This window comes from Macrotis lagotis, chromosome 2, assembly GCF_037893015.1.
Source record: "Macrotis lagotis isolate mMagLag1 chromosome 2, bilby.v1.9.chrom.fasta, whole genome shotgun sequence".
Taxonomy (NCBI): Eukaryota; Metazoa; Chordata; class Mammalia; order Peramelemorphia; family Peramelidae; genus Macrotis; species Macrotis lagotis.
In genome coordinates this window covers 200703927-200717271 of record NC_133659.1, presented here as the reverse complement: position 1 = coordinate 200717271, position 13345 = coordinate 200703927, and the positions used below count along the sequence as shown (strand labels likewise).

At 42.1% G+C, this 13345-nt stretch overlaps 1 protein-coding gene across 4 annotated transcripts in view; it reads right to left on the bottom strand.

Annotated features, from left to right (window-relative positions):
- TANC2 (tetratricopeptide repeat, ankyrin repeat and coiled-coil containing 2) overlaps positions 1-11850 on the bottom strand; it is a 649103-nt gene extending 637253 nt beyond the window's left edge. For all 4 annotated transcript variants that reach the window (XM_074224430.1, XM_074224434.1, XM_074224431.1 and 1 more), the window contains exon 1: positions 11568-11850. The gene's annotated coding sequence lies outside the window, so the exon portion shown is untranslated. The remainder of the gene's footprint in view (positions 1-11567) is intronic.
- Positions 11851-13345: the final 1495 nt, after the last annotated feature.

The following is a 13345-nucleotide window of genomic DNA, read 5'->3' as shown; positions in this document are numbered from 1 at the left end:
AAAATCACATTAGAAAACATGAAAATGAAATTATTCATAAATCTTAAAAATAACAAAGAAAAATGTTATTCTCTGTTACCCTATCCCCTAAAAAGATAGTAACAATTTTTATAGTCTGTGGGGAAAAACTATCAAAAATGGGGTAACATTTTCTTTTTGTTTTGGTTTTTGCCTTCGCCAGGGTTAATGGGAAAATCTAGGCTCTTTTTATTTTTAATTCAACCAATTTTAAACTAACTACAATCTAACGGAACTTCATTCTGAGAGAATTAATTCAATTATTTCTGCAAATTCTTTGAAATAATACCTATTTGGGAGATTTTTAAACTAGTCAAGTTTTCACCTTATACACCTTGAGTGGAATATTCCCTAAGAGTTAATATTCCTAGTGAAATCCTCTCAGAGTCAAAAATCATTAAAACAAAGACAGACTATTACTCTTAGACTATTCTTAGAAGAAAGAGGGAAAGGGACCTTGCATTCTAACCCAGACACCCTCACGATTCTGTTAGGGAGGGTAACAGTGAACTATTTCCAAAGGGAGAACAGTAGACTGCCTCCTCTTGTTTGATGATAAGTACTAAACTAAGAAGATAGTAGATTTTCTTAGAAGACCTTGCATACTCAGACATTAATTCATTTAAGACAGACAACAAAAGGTCATTAGAAATCTTCTGATATCCTCACCATCTGGATGGTGAGTTAATATTCTATGAAAACATTTTATTCTTCTCTTTGTTAACCAAGTAGATTTTTCATGTAAAGATTGTAACTGAAAACCTTAACCAATCAGGTTGGAAGACACAGAGCTAGGGAGGCGGGAATCACTAGGCCATATAATCTTGCTTGACTGTCGCCTCGGGGCAATTCCTTGATGTTCACTACCTTTGTGAGACTTGGAGTGTGCCCTTTTCTTGAGAAAAGCCAAAATACTTTCTTTTTTTTTTTTGCTCAGAGGAGTCTCTATATTTTTTTAAGTGGATTTTTATCCCACACAGCCTCAAGTCAATTTTCATAGAATTCAAAGATTTAAGTTAACACCATAATACCTCCCCTGACAAAAAGCTGCCTGGTCAACTGACTCGGACTGGAGACAGTCTTGAAGTTCATTTCTCTTAAGTCAACTACATGATAAGCCTCTCAAAACTAAGACAGGACAGAACTAAACAAAACACATATAGTCTAATACTAGATCATATGCCAAGCCTTTGAAGATCTATTGGTGCTTATGCTCTGTTGCAGACACAGTTTTTAAAAAATTAAGGAGGCAGCCAAGTGGCACAGTGGCTAGGACACCGGTCTTGGAATCAGGAGGACCTGCTGAGTTCAAACCAGTCTCAGACAGGTGATACTTATTAGCTGTGTTACCTAGGGACAAGTCACTTAACCCCATTGTCTCATTAAAAAACAAAAACAAAAACTAGCAACAACAAAACTATTATCACCCATATAGAGTATGACTTTAATAAAAATGTTCTATGACTTTCTAAAACTCAAATTTAAGAGTCTATGATCCTACCTCCTGTTTTTCCACTGCTTGAATCTTATATGGGGCACATAATCAAATATAGTCAACTGACAGGGGGTGGGGTGGGGAAGAGCTATTATTACATGAGGAAAACATAGTTATCTTTACACCCTTCCTCTAATCTGTTTCTTTTCTACAATATTTCAAGTGTGTAAGGAATAGATAGATATAGATAGACAGACAGATAGATAGATGGTTGGATGGATAGATAGTATATCTAACAAAACATACGTATTTCTTACCCTTGCGATTTTCACTTTTAATTTCTTAAAATCTAGTAGCATTTACTACTAGAGATTCTCTTCAAATAAATGTCTGACAAGTTTTCTCATGCAATTCTAAGAAGGTACATGTTTAATTTTACAAAAGAACTTTGGTATTTAATAACTATAGACTGAATAAACAAGATATAGAAATTAAGCCATAATCCATTCTAAGAAAAATACTAATAATCAAACAAATTTCCAAAATGGTTCACAAAATATTCAATTTTTTGGCCAAAATGAAGAGTGCTAGAAAATATTTTTTTTAATAGAGCCTGATGTGATAGCTTATTTTGCCTTTTTTTTCATTGGGGTAGGGATTTGGGAGAGAGGCAGACAATAAGTTCTAAACATATAAATCTCACCATCTCTATGAACTTAATTAAGAATAATAACTAATCATCAAAAAAACAAGATAGAGTAAGCCAAATCAAACAGATGAGTTCTCTCAAGATTAAAAAAAAATGAGAGCTCCACAAAACTGAGAGGGGAAAGAATTTTGATAGTTAGCCTTTTGCAATAAACAGCTTTTTCCAAGTCACTGAAATCAAATTTGAATACCATAAGCAAAAGTATTCTAGACAATCTCAAAAATGTATGTAATATAAAGAAGATAATGTCCCAATCTAAGGGAACCTAGCAATGTTCAAGGAAAAGACATACTTACACGTGCATGTATATGTATACATATGTATGTATATGTATAATCATTTTTACTCTATTCTAGAGAAAAAAGACCAGCTTTGGATGTATCAGTTATCAGAATGTGCTTGAAGCAAGATACCTCATAGTTAATCATTCTCCCATTGATTTAACCAGTAAGTGCAATCATTTCCAGGATCTATTTCTTCCGCAATCTAAATATCCCTACATCAGTACTGTCAAAGAACTTTGTGGGACTTCAAATTTATTATTGGAATACACATATAGTTTCAGTAGAATCTAAGAATACATAAAACCCACAAAAGGAAAAGAAAATTCAGATGTTTTGAAGTAAAATAAAGGAAATGATGCCTTATTTTATACCCCAAATTTTTCCACCTAATAGTTTATGCACTTATAAGTTAATACTTTAAGGAATAAATGAGAATAAGCAATCCTCACAAAACACCTACTCAAACCACATTAAAAAAAAAATCTGGTTTCATGGAGTTTGGGAAGGAGTTTAACACTGTCATAAATAATGCATTGGTGAGGAGTCTAAGAAGAGAAAAAGTAACCCACAAATAAAAGAGTATGTTTTCTTGCTATTGTTCTTCCTTTTTGTTGTTTTGTATCTTTTGGGGGTGTAGAGCATTTTTTTTTGTTTTTTGAGAGGATGAGGGAAGAAGAGAAAGAAAAGCAGATTTATTAAGCTCATCTTAATGAACATTTATTTATAATAACAGGGTTGCTAGGTGGGCCTAGAATCAGGAAGGCCTGAGTTCAAATCCCACTTCAGATATGTGTGACCCTAGAAAGTTACTTAACCCTGTATGCCTCCATTTTCTCACCCATAAAATGAGCTAGAGAAGGAAATGGCAAACCATTCCAGTATCTTTGCCAGGAAATTCCCAACTAGAATCAAAAATAGTAAGTAAGATATGACTGAAATAACAAATTTGTAATAACATAATTTAAAATTCTGAGGTTTCAATTCACAATTCATCAGACTTACAACACCAAGATAAAATTGGTCATTGCAGAAACTGAAGACTGGCCCATTAATGTATAGTAAGGAGAGTCCTAAATTGATTTTAAAAAAAAAACCAACTCTAGAAAACAATACAAAATACTATTTTTAAAAAAAATCACCAAACTGAACATACTCTTTGACCTGTAACTCCACTATTAAACATATATTCCAAGTAAGTCAAAGACAGAGGAAAAGATTAATATACAAAAACATTTATGGTAGCACTTTTTGTGGTAGCAAAGAAATTTTTTAAAAAAATAGGTATGCATCGACCATGGTACAGAGAAACAAATTTTGGCACACAAATGCAATGGGGTCCATAAAAAAAAACAAATAAGAATAATTTAGAGAAATTTGAGGAAACTTGAATGAATGGATGCAGAAAGAGGTAAATAGCACCAAGAAAACAATTTACACAATGGCTACAATCCTGAAAATATTGTGAAAGTAAAGTATTTCCTAAAGTAAAATTGTTACTCTGATGCAATAACCAATCTGACATCAGAAAACTGGTAGAATAGCATAACTCCTGCCTCTTAGCAAAGTGATGAAATATAGGTCTGCATGATGGTGTATGTTATTATTGACTTGTTTTACTTATTCTTTATATAATGGAATGTGAAAGGAGATGTTATCAGGAAGTTTCAATGTCATAAGAAAGTACCAATAAAATATTGGGTTTTTTTAATAAAGCTTTAGAATAGAAAAGCCACACCTTGAACATCAAAATGAATTAGTTAGCATTACAAACTGGAGAAGGTACAATTCATAAAAACAATGAATTTATTCAACTTTCTGAGTTACCTAAACAAGTGCCATGGTAAAGCTTTTAGCCATCACAACTAATATCTATTGAATTCACATATTAACTAGGGTATAGAAATGTAAGCAAAGCATTGTTTCACAAAAGGGAAACAGACAAAAGTGAAATTATCCCTAGTATCAAGGACCTTACATGCTATAAGAGAAGACAATACGGATATATTTGAGGATGCAATATATAAAAACTAAGCAAAAAAGTTAAGTGGAGAAGGGAGGAGATAGCAGAAGAAGAAATGTCAGAAAAAGCTTCTGATAGAAAGTGGTATCTCCACTCAGTCTTTCAGGAAATCCTAGGCCTCTTAAGAGAAGGAGGTAAGAAGGGAATGTATTCCAGGCATAAAAGACTGCCAGTGTACAGACAGAAAGAGGAGGAAATAAAATACTATATAGGAGGAATAATTCAAAGAGGTCATTTGGGCAAGACAACAGAGAATATGTGAAAGAAGAAAATGTGTAATAAGGCTAAAAAAGATAAGTTGAAATCAGATTGCAAATGACTTTATATTCCAAAAAGTGTGTAGTTTATATTTGATTCTCAAGGTAACAGAGAACCCCTGGAGCAAAGAATAAAAGATGATTCCAAGTTAATTATGGAAAAGGACTTTTGGCATTGATAGGTGGTTTGCGTGGGTGTGTGTGTGAGAGAAAGTTGAAATGAGGTCTTAATTTGAGTCTTGAAATAGGGTTGTCCAAAATGTGGCCAGCAGGGCGATTTTATGCAGCCTGCCTGTGAGTTTAATAAATACTTAAGTAAACAAAGTCAAGCTACTGCAGAGCTCTCACCAAAATGGCAAATCAAAATATACTGTCTATTGTTTCAATAAAAACTTTTAAAAGTAAGAATGGACAGTCCTATCATAAAGGGCAGGCATTTGGAGAAGGGAATTATCAGAAATGGGTTAACAGTCCAAGAAGACTCTGAACTAAGAACTGAGATCTGCCTAGCAAGAGTACATGTATACTCTTTAAATATGAACCAAACGAATATCATAAAATTTTTCATTTAAAATTAGTAATTTGTATATGCAGAAAAAAGCAAAGACTAAATTCTCCAAAGCTTTTCAAGAAAAATTTAGTACTTAAATGAAACTGGTCTTTGTCAGTAAGTATATAAGATTACCATGTTATTTTAATAATATACCGAACTGGAGGTGGCTAGGTGGCGCAGTAGATAGAGCACCAGTCCTGGAGTCAGGAGGACCTGAATTCAAATTTGGCCTCAGACAACTTAATAATTAGCTAGCCATGTGACCTTGGGCAAACCATTTAACCCCACTGCTTTGCAAAAACTATATAGATAATCACTGGACATAATCTCTACAGTCAACTAGATACTGCCTCACCCCAACTCCCCCTAAAAGAGCTTTCATAACTACTGAAGATTGCAAAGTATAATTTTAAACTAAACAGATACACTTAAGATGACTTGAAGAATCAAACAAAAAAATAAACATTTATTTATATCTACTATGTAAAGACAGTGTAATAGGAGTTATGAATATAAAGACAAAAATGTTAGTGCTTTTTGCCTTCAAGGAGATTATAGTCTATCAAAAGATTTGGAGTTAAAGAGAACTTTGGGAGTTATTTAAACTAGCCCATTCATTTTTAAAATAATGAAACTAAGGTTGAGTTGATTTGCCCAAGGTCACACAGGAAGTGGCAATAAAAACTTGATCCAAACTGTATAATTTTGAGTCCTAAAATGCTCCTCAAAAACTACTGCCATGGGGGTGGCTAGGTGACACAGTGCATAAAGCATCAGCCCTGGAGTCAGGAGTACCTGGGTTCAAATCCGGTCTCAGACACTTAATAATAACCTAGCGGTGACGCCTTGGGCAAGCCACTTAACCCCATTTACCTTGCAAAAACCTTAAAAAAAAAACTAAAGCCACAGAAAAAGAGGTAAGAAAGCTCTCTGAGGAAAACAAATCCTTCAGATAAAGAATAGAACTGAGGGAGGTTGCTGATTTTAGGAGAAATAAGGACACAATACTTCAAAACCAAAAAAATGAAAAATCAGAAGAAAATGTGAAACATCTCATTGAAAAAACAACTGATATGGAAAACAAGATTTAGGAAAGATAATTTAAAATTTGTTGGAATACCTGAAAGACAATCAAGAAAAGAGCCTTGACATCATTTTCAAAGAATTACTACAGGAAAGGGGGGGGGGGGCAGAGCCAAGATGACAACAAGAACGGATCCTATCTTAGGCGCTCTCTCATAAAAATCATAAGCTAAGGACTCTAACTAAATTTTCGAAAGACAGAACCCACAGAGGGACCCAATGAGGCAGTTCTCCTACCCAAGGTAACCTGGAAAAGAGCAGAAAGGCTCGGCTCCCCCCCAAGAACAAAAGAACTTCAGCCTCCCGGAGGCAGCCCCGTGGCTCACAGCAGTGGGAGTCTCCTGAGTTATGCCCTGGTGAGCACCGGGCACAAATTGGGGGAATAGCGGGGAACCTCTGCCACAACGAGTACATGAAGCACAGCCCTCAGGGCACACGGCCAGCCAAGATCCAGGAACAGAAGCAGGTGGAGCCAGTAAGCAGGAGCCCCCAGGGCATGAGCCCATTGAAGCTGGGGAGGGGAGTGGAGAAAGAGACTGCCAAGCTCATTCCCTGGAACAGGACTCTGGGGTTCTGACCACATTCAGATCCTGATCACAGTCTAGGCCCCCTCATAGAACAGAAGGCCCCCCCAACCTCAGCCCCATGGCAGAGGGGGGCACATATGGTCATTCACAGACCAGGAGGAAAGACAGAACACTACACACTGAGACCCTTGTGGGAGTGTCCCAAAAGCTCAGGAAGCACCCCAAAACCAGGTTCAGGCTGGGAAAATGAGCAGAGAAATAAGAGGAACACCATTGAGAAATATTTTGCATATGAACCCAAGAAGGATCAAAATACTCACTCCGAAGATGAGGAAGCACAAGCTCCTGCATCTAAAGACTCCAAGAAAAACAGAAATCGGGCTCAGGCTATGACAGAGCTCAAAAAATACTTTAAAAATCAAATGAGGGAGTTAGAAGAAAAACTGGGAAAAGCAATGGGAGAGATGCAGGAAAAACATGAAAATGAAGTCAGCAGCCTAGTCAAGGAAATCCAAAAAAATGCTAAAGAAAATAGCATGCTAAAAACTAGTAGGTCAAATGGATAAAACAGTTCAAAAAGTTATGGAGGAGAAGAATGCTTTAAAAAGCAAAATTGGCCAGATGGAAAAAAGAGAAGAAAACTTTCTGAGGAGAACAAATCTTCAGACAAAGAACAGAATTCAGGGAGACTGATGAATTTACCAGAAATCAGGAATCAATACTTCAAAACCCAAAAAAATGAAAAATTAGAAGAAAATGTGAAACATCTCATTGAAAAAACAACTGATATGGAAAACAGACTTAGAAAAGATAATTTAAAAATTATTGGAATACCTGAAAGTCATGATCAGGAAAAGAGTCTTGACATCATTTTCAAAGAATTACTACAGGAAAATTTCCCTGATATTCTAGAAGCAGAGGGCAAAATAGAAATGGGAGAGAATCCACCAATCACCCAAGAAAGATCCCAAAAAAACAACCCCTAGGAATATTATAGCCAAATTCCAGAATTCCCAAGTCAAAGAGAAAATATTACAAGCAGCCAGAAGGTCACAGTTCAAATATCATGGAGCGGAAGTCAAGGATCATACAGGGCATAGCAGCAACTACATTAAAAGCTCATAGGGCTTGGAATATAATATTCCTGAAGGCAAAAGAGCTTAGAATGCAGCCAAGAATCAATTACCCAGCAAGGCTCAATGTCCTCTTCCAGGGAAAAAGATGGACTTTCAATGAAGCAGGGGAATTTCAAATGTTCCTGTTGGAATGGCCAGAGCTGAACAGAAGGTTTGATCTTCAAATACAGGACTCAGGTGAAGCATAGAGAGTGGAGGAGAAGGGAAAAATATGAGGGACATAATGATGATGAACTACATGTATTACTGTATGGAAAAATGATACTGATAATATTCATATGAACATTCTCATTTAATAGAGCAGGTAGAAGGAGCTTTTATAGATGAAGCACAGGAGAAAGCTGAATTTGAAGATATAATGTGGTGTAAAAATGAAGTCAATGAATAAAAGGGAAATGTAATGGGAGAAAGTAAAAGGAGGGGAGGAATAGGCTAAGATATTTCATATAATAAGCTTTTCTTTATTACAATAAGCTATTGCAATGATAAGGGGGAAGGCAAGGGGGAATGAGGGAATCTTTGCTCTCATCAGAGGTGGCTAGGAGAGGAAACAACATATATACTCAACGGGGTAAAGACATCTGGAGTAAGAAGGAGAGAAGGGGGACAGGGGGAAGGGGTGGGGATATGAATGATGAAGGAGAAGGTGGAAGGGGGGGAGTGGTCAGATATAAGACATTTTCTTTTTTACTTCTTGCAAGGGGCTGGGATTGGATCATCTGTCTGGGACCATAGGGCCAGGTGGATGCTGGACCTAAGGGGTAGTATGTGGGCTTGGGGTCTCTTGGCCCCAGGGCCGGGGATCTATCTGCTGTGCCACTCAGCTACCCCACAGCAGAGACAGAGTGAAAGGAGAGAGAGAAAATATAATACATGGTAGTGGAGAAGTCCTAATGAAGGGAGTTGAGATCAGTAATGGCAACAGTGGAAAAATATGGAAGTAACTTTTGTGATGGACTTATTATAAAGAATGTGATCCACCTGTGACAGAGCTGGTGGTCTTGGAACACAGACTGAAGCAATATTATTATTATTATTATTATTATTATTATTATTATTATTATTATTTGGGGGGGTTGCAGAGTAAATGGGGCTGGGTGGTTTGCCTGATGCCACATAGCTGGGTGATTGTTGGGTGTCTGAGGCTGGAATTGGACCCAGGTGCTCCTGGCTCTAGGGCCAGTGCTCTGTCTGCCACCTGGCCACCCCCACTATTATAATTATAATCATAATCATAATTATTATTATTATTATTATTATTATTATCATCATCATTACTATTTTATTTTGGGTCTTTTTTGTTTTAGGTTTTTTGCAGGGCAATGGGGTTGGGGTGGCTTGCACGGGTTCACACAGCTAGGTGACTGTTGGGTGTACGGGGCTGGATTTGGGCTTGGGTGCTCCTGGCTCCATCCATTGTGCCACCTGGCCATGCCTACAATTATTATTATTTTTTAATTTTAATTTTAATTCTTTTCTCTCCCTTTTGCTTTATCGCTCATGCAAGTCTATATCTTTTTTTGGGGGGAGGGGGTATTATGTTTACTCTTAAAGAAGAATATTTTAGTAATGTATAAAATAACGTTATTTGTATAAAATAAGAATAAATAAAAACAGTGAAAAAACTACTGCCAATAAAAAATAAATCTTTGCCCATTCACAACTGATTTCTCTTAATTCTCAATTCCAGAGATAAATGACAATAACATACACCTGAAATAAACTATGTAATTATGTGTTTTTGTCTGTACTTTGTATAATGTTTAGTAAGTCTCACTATATTTTTCTACCCTACAATTGATATTTAAATTATTACAGGTCAGTTACAATTATAATTTAAGTGCTGTACTGAAAAATAATGAAAAGCTTTCCAATTAAACTAAAAATTGATACATTTTAGAAACTAAAAACAAAAGCATCCTATTTAATTCAGACTAATTCTATTTTGACAAAATGCTAACTGTGGAGTTTCCTTTCAAAAGGTATTAATATGCATGCCCACTAAGGAAGGAAAATGGTAGGAATTAGTGGTTCCAAAGGAGGGCAAATCATCTATTTATTCCCCTACCATAGGAATCTATTCCACTCCACTGGAGGGCAGTAATAACAAGGGAAGAGTGGGGCAATGAAGTATTTTTTTTCTAACGCTAGCCAGCGGGTGGCAGCGTTTTAGGCTATAGTCAAACCATCAAGTCAATTTTTGTTCTCATCTGGCCTGCATCCTCCTCTATTCCCAGAAGGCCTCTAAAAGGAGGATGGCACCTCCTAAAATTCAGATACCAGTACAAAAATAATCCCCCAGGAAAACCCAGTTAGGTTTTTTAGGCCAGTTAACCCTGCACAGAATTTGTATCTGCAGAGTAATATGCATTATCAACTTAACTAGCACAATGTCATAAGAATAATATTAGCGGAAATTATTACATTCCTATAAAAATATCAATTACATCAAAGTATTTAACCATTTCCCTGACTTGGTGTCATAGCATGTCATCATAATGAATGCATGTCTCATGTACACAAAGTATGGGCAAAAGGGACAAAGCTTATGGAGCTGTCTTTTGTTACTTCTAAAACAAATTCCAGCTATGCTTTAAGAGCATAGAAGATAATTTTTAATAGATTTCAACTTGATTTCTGATAAGTCATATAGATTTTGGTCACTTCCAAAGATGATCCTCCACCTGTGAGATACTGCAAAAAGAGCTTCACAACTCTTATCTATGCATCCAGGGTTTTGTTCTTTATCCCCCATTGACTGTATCATTTCTGTCTTCATATGTCATCCTTACCCCAAAATCAGAAGCAAAGAATCAATGCTGCACTACTTTTCCTTACCTTTAACCAACAGCTTTTAGCTATTTTGCTAAAAAAAAAAAAAAAAAAAAAAAATCCTGAACACCAAATTGCCTCATATTCCTTATTCGATATATTTTCACCTGTGTAGAAAAAAGTGGGGGGGGGGGGATCTAGATATGTTTCCTTTGGTCATCTCAAGCGAAGAGACTGCCTTCGCTTGGAGATGAACACGGGAAAGACATTAAAGGGCACGAATCAATCCTGTTTCTAACGGCAATGTTTCCCATAGACCGCGACACACCGTCCACACCTGGAAAAGAAGACAAGCACGCAGCGCTGTGGGAGCTTCGCACCGCCGGGGAAGAGGCCCGGGGTCCGGGGAGCCCTCGGCTGCTCTCGCACCCACCCGCCGCGTCTTCGGGGCTCCCCCCTCCTCTCACGCGTGAGTTTCTCCCCCGGGGCACGGCACGGGCTCGGCGGCCCGCCCGGTGCCGAGGGCAGCGCTTCGCTCCGGCGCCCTCCGGCCTCGGCGCCCCGCAGCCCGCCCCGGCCGCGCCGCCGCCGCCGCTGCCACGTTTAGCAGGGCAGCCTCGCCGCTCTCCCCGGCCGCCGGGGGCCACGGCCCCGCGGAGGCCGCCTCGGGCGCCCCCACTCCCGCGGCCGGCGCACCCCGCTATGCCCCGCGCCTGCCCGCGGGAGGGAGCGGAGGATGCCGTCCCCGAGCCCCCCCGCCCTTTCTCTCTTACCTGCGGCTCCCACGGCGGCCTCGCCGCAGCCCGGCGTCGACGCCCACCCCCAGCCCAGGCCCGGGGGGCTGCTCTGCGGGCAGCGGCGGCGCCGCCCCCAGCCTCGGGGTCCCCTGCGGGCGGCCCGGGTGTGCCCGGTCCGGAGCCTAGCGGGGCCTCCCCGCGGGCCAAGTCCGCGCCCGTAAGCTCAGTCCTGTCACAGGAGCCCGGGCGGCGGGCACGGCGGCGGCACAGGCGCCGCCTCCCCCTCCCCCTCCGCCTCAGCCTCCGCCTCGCTCCCGGGGATGAGGAGGGTCCCGCGCTCGTGCCCGCGGATCCGGAGGGGCTCGCGCCCGCGCCCGCAGCCGCCCGAGCTCGCGGTGGGGGTGGGGAGCGGGGCGGGGCCGCCTCGGCGGAGGTGAAGCCGCGGGAGGCGGGGGATGGGAGGAGGAGGTGAGATGGGGGCCCGGCCGGCCGGGGCGTGTGCGGCGGCACCCCCGGAGCGCTGGGGGCGGCGGACCCCCGGGGCGGGCCGGGGCGGGGCGGGGGGCGAGGCGAGCCCCGCTGCTCCGGGGCCCTCCTACCGGGATCGGGGGGAGGAGGGGCGAGCCCGGCGCGGAGAGCGCGTGCGTGGGGGCGCCTGCGCCCCCGCCCCCGCCCCGCAGCGGCCCGTGCTGTGAGAGGAGGGGCCGAGCGGGGGGGGGCGGCGCGAGGAGGGGGGGCGAGCGGGGGGGGGCGGCGCGAGGAGGGGGGGCGGCGCGAGGAGGGGGGCGGCGCGAGAAGGGGGGGCGAGCGGGGGGGGGGGCGGCGCGAGGAGGGGGGACGAGCCGGGGGGGGGGCGGCGCGAGGGGGGGGGACGAGCCGGGGGGGGGGCGAGCCGGGGGGGGGCGGCGCGAGGGGGGGGGCGAGCCGGGGGGGCGGCGCGAGGGGGGGGCCGAGCGAGGGGGGGCGAGCGGGAGGGGGGCGGCGGGGGGGGGGCCTGGCCACCCGGCCGGCCCCGGCCTGCTCCCGCCAGCCCCGAGCATCGCCCTCCCGCGCCTCCCGCGCCGCCCGCGCCGCCGCCACCTTCCTTTCACAGAGGGGAAAACCGAAGCTTCCAGAGCTTGGTGACTCGCCCAAGGTCACCCGGGCAGAGGCAGGAAGGCCAGAGCTGGCAGCATCCCTGGCGCCTTCTAAATGTTTCTTCCGTTGAAATCACAAAGACAGATTGGAACCCAGGTCCCGCGACTTGTGCCGTTTTCTACCAAACTCCCCGATCCGGGTGTCAGCAAAGTGATTAGAGGAAGGGAACTTGGGCGAATGATACAGGTTGTTTGACATAATATGAAATAATTGAGGAAAGGGCATTACTAAACTAGAAATGTTCAAGAATGCCAACAATTATAAGGAAAAGAGAGATAGATCCCACACCCGAGGTATTTCTTTTTCCTGGAGTCCATTAGGAGCCAGCCTTATCTTCTTGCTGTTTCAAGTGCCCAAGTCTTTACCTCCCACACAGGGCACCCTTCCAGAACCCTCCACAGTACAGTATTCCAACATGCCAGTCCCAGCAGTCTTCTTACACCAGGTCCTCTCCGAAGCTTTTCCGCAGAATCAACTTAAGTGTCTGATGTGTTGCTGGCCGATCTCTACTTAATGCTGCAATGCCAGCCTTGCCTGGAATTTTTTCCTTAACTGTAATGTAGGGTGTCTACAGCTTTCTGTGGGTAGATAACAGTAGAAAGATCCCAAGGCTTCCTCTATCAATCTGACTTCCTGCAGAGGTAAATGAAATGGAGGATCAAAGAATTCACCATGGT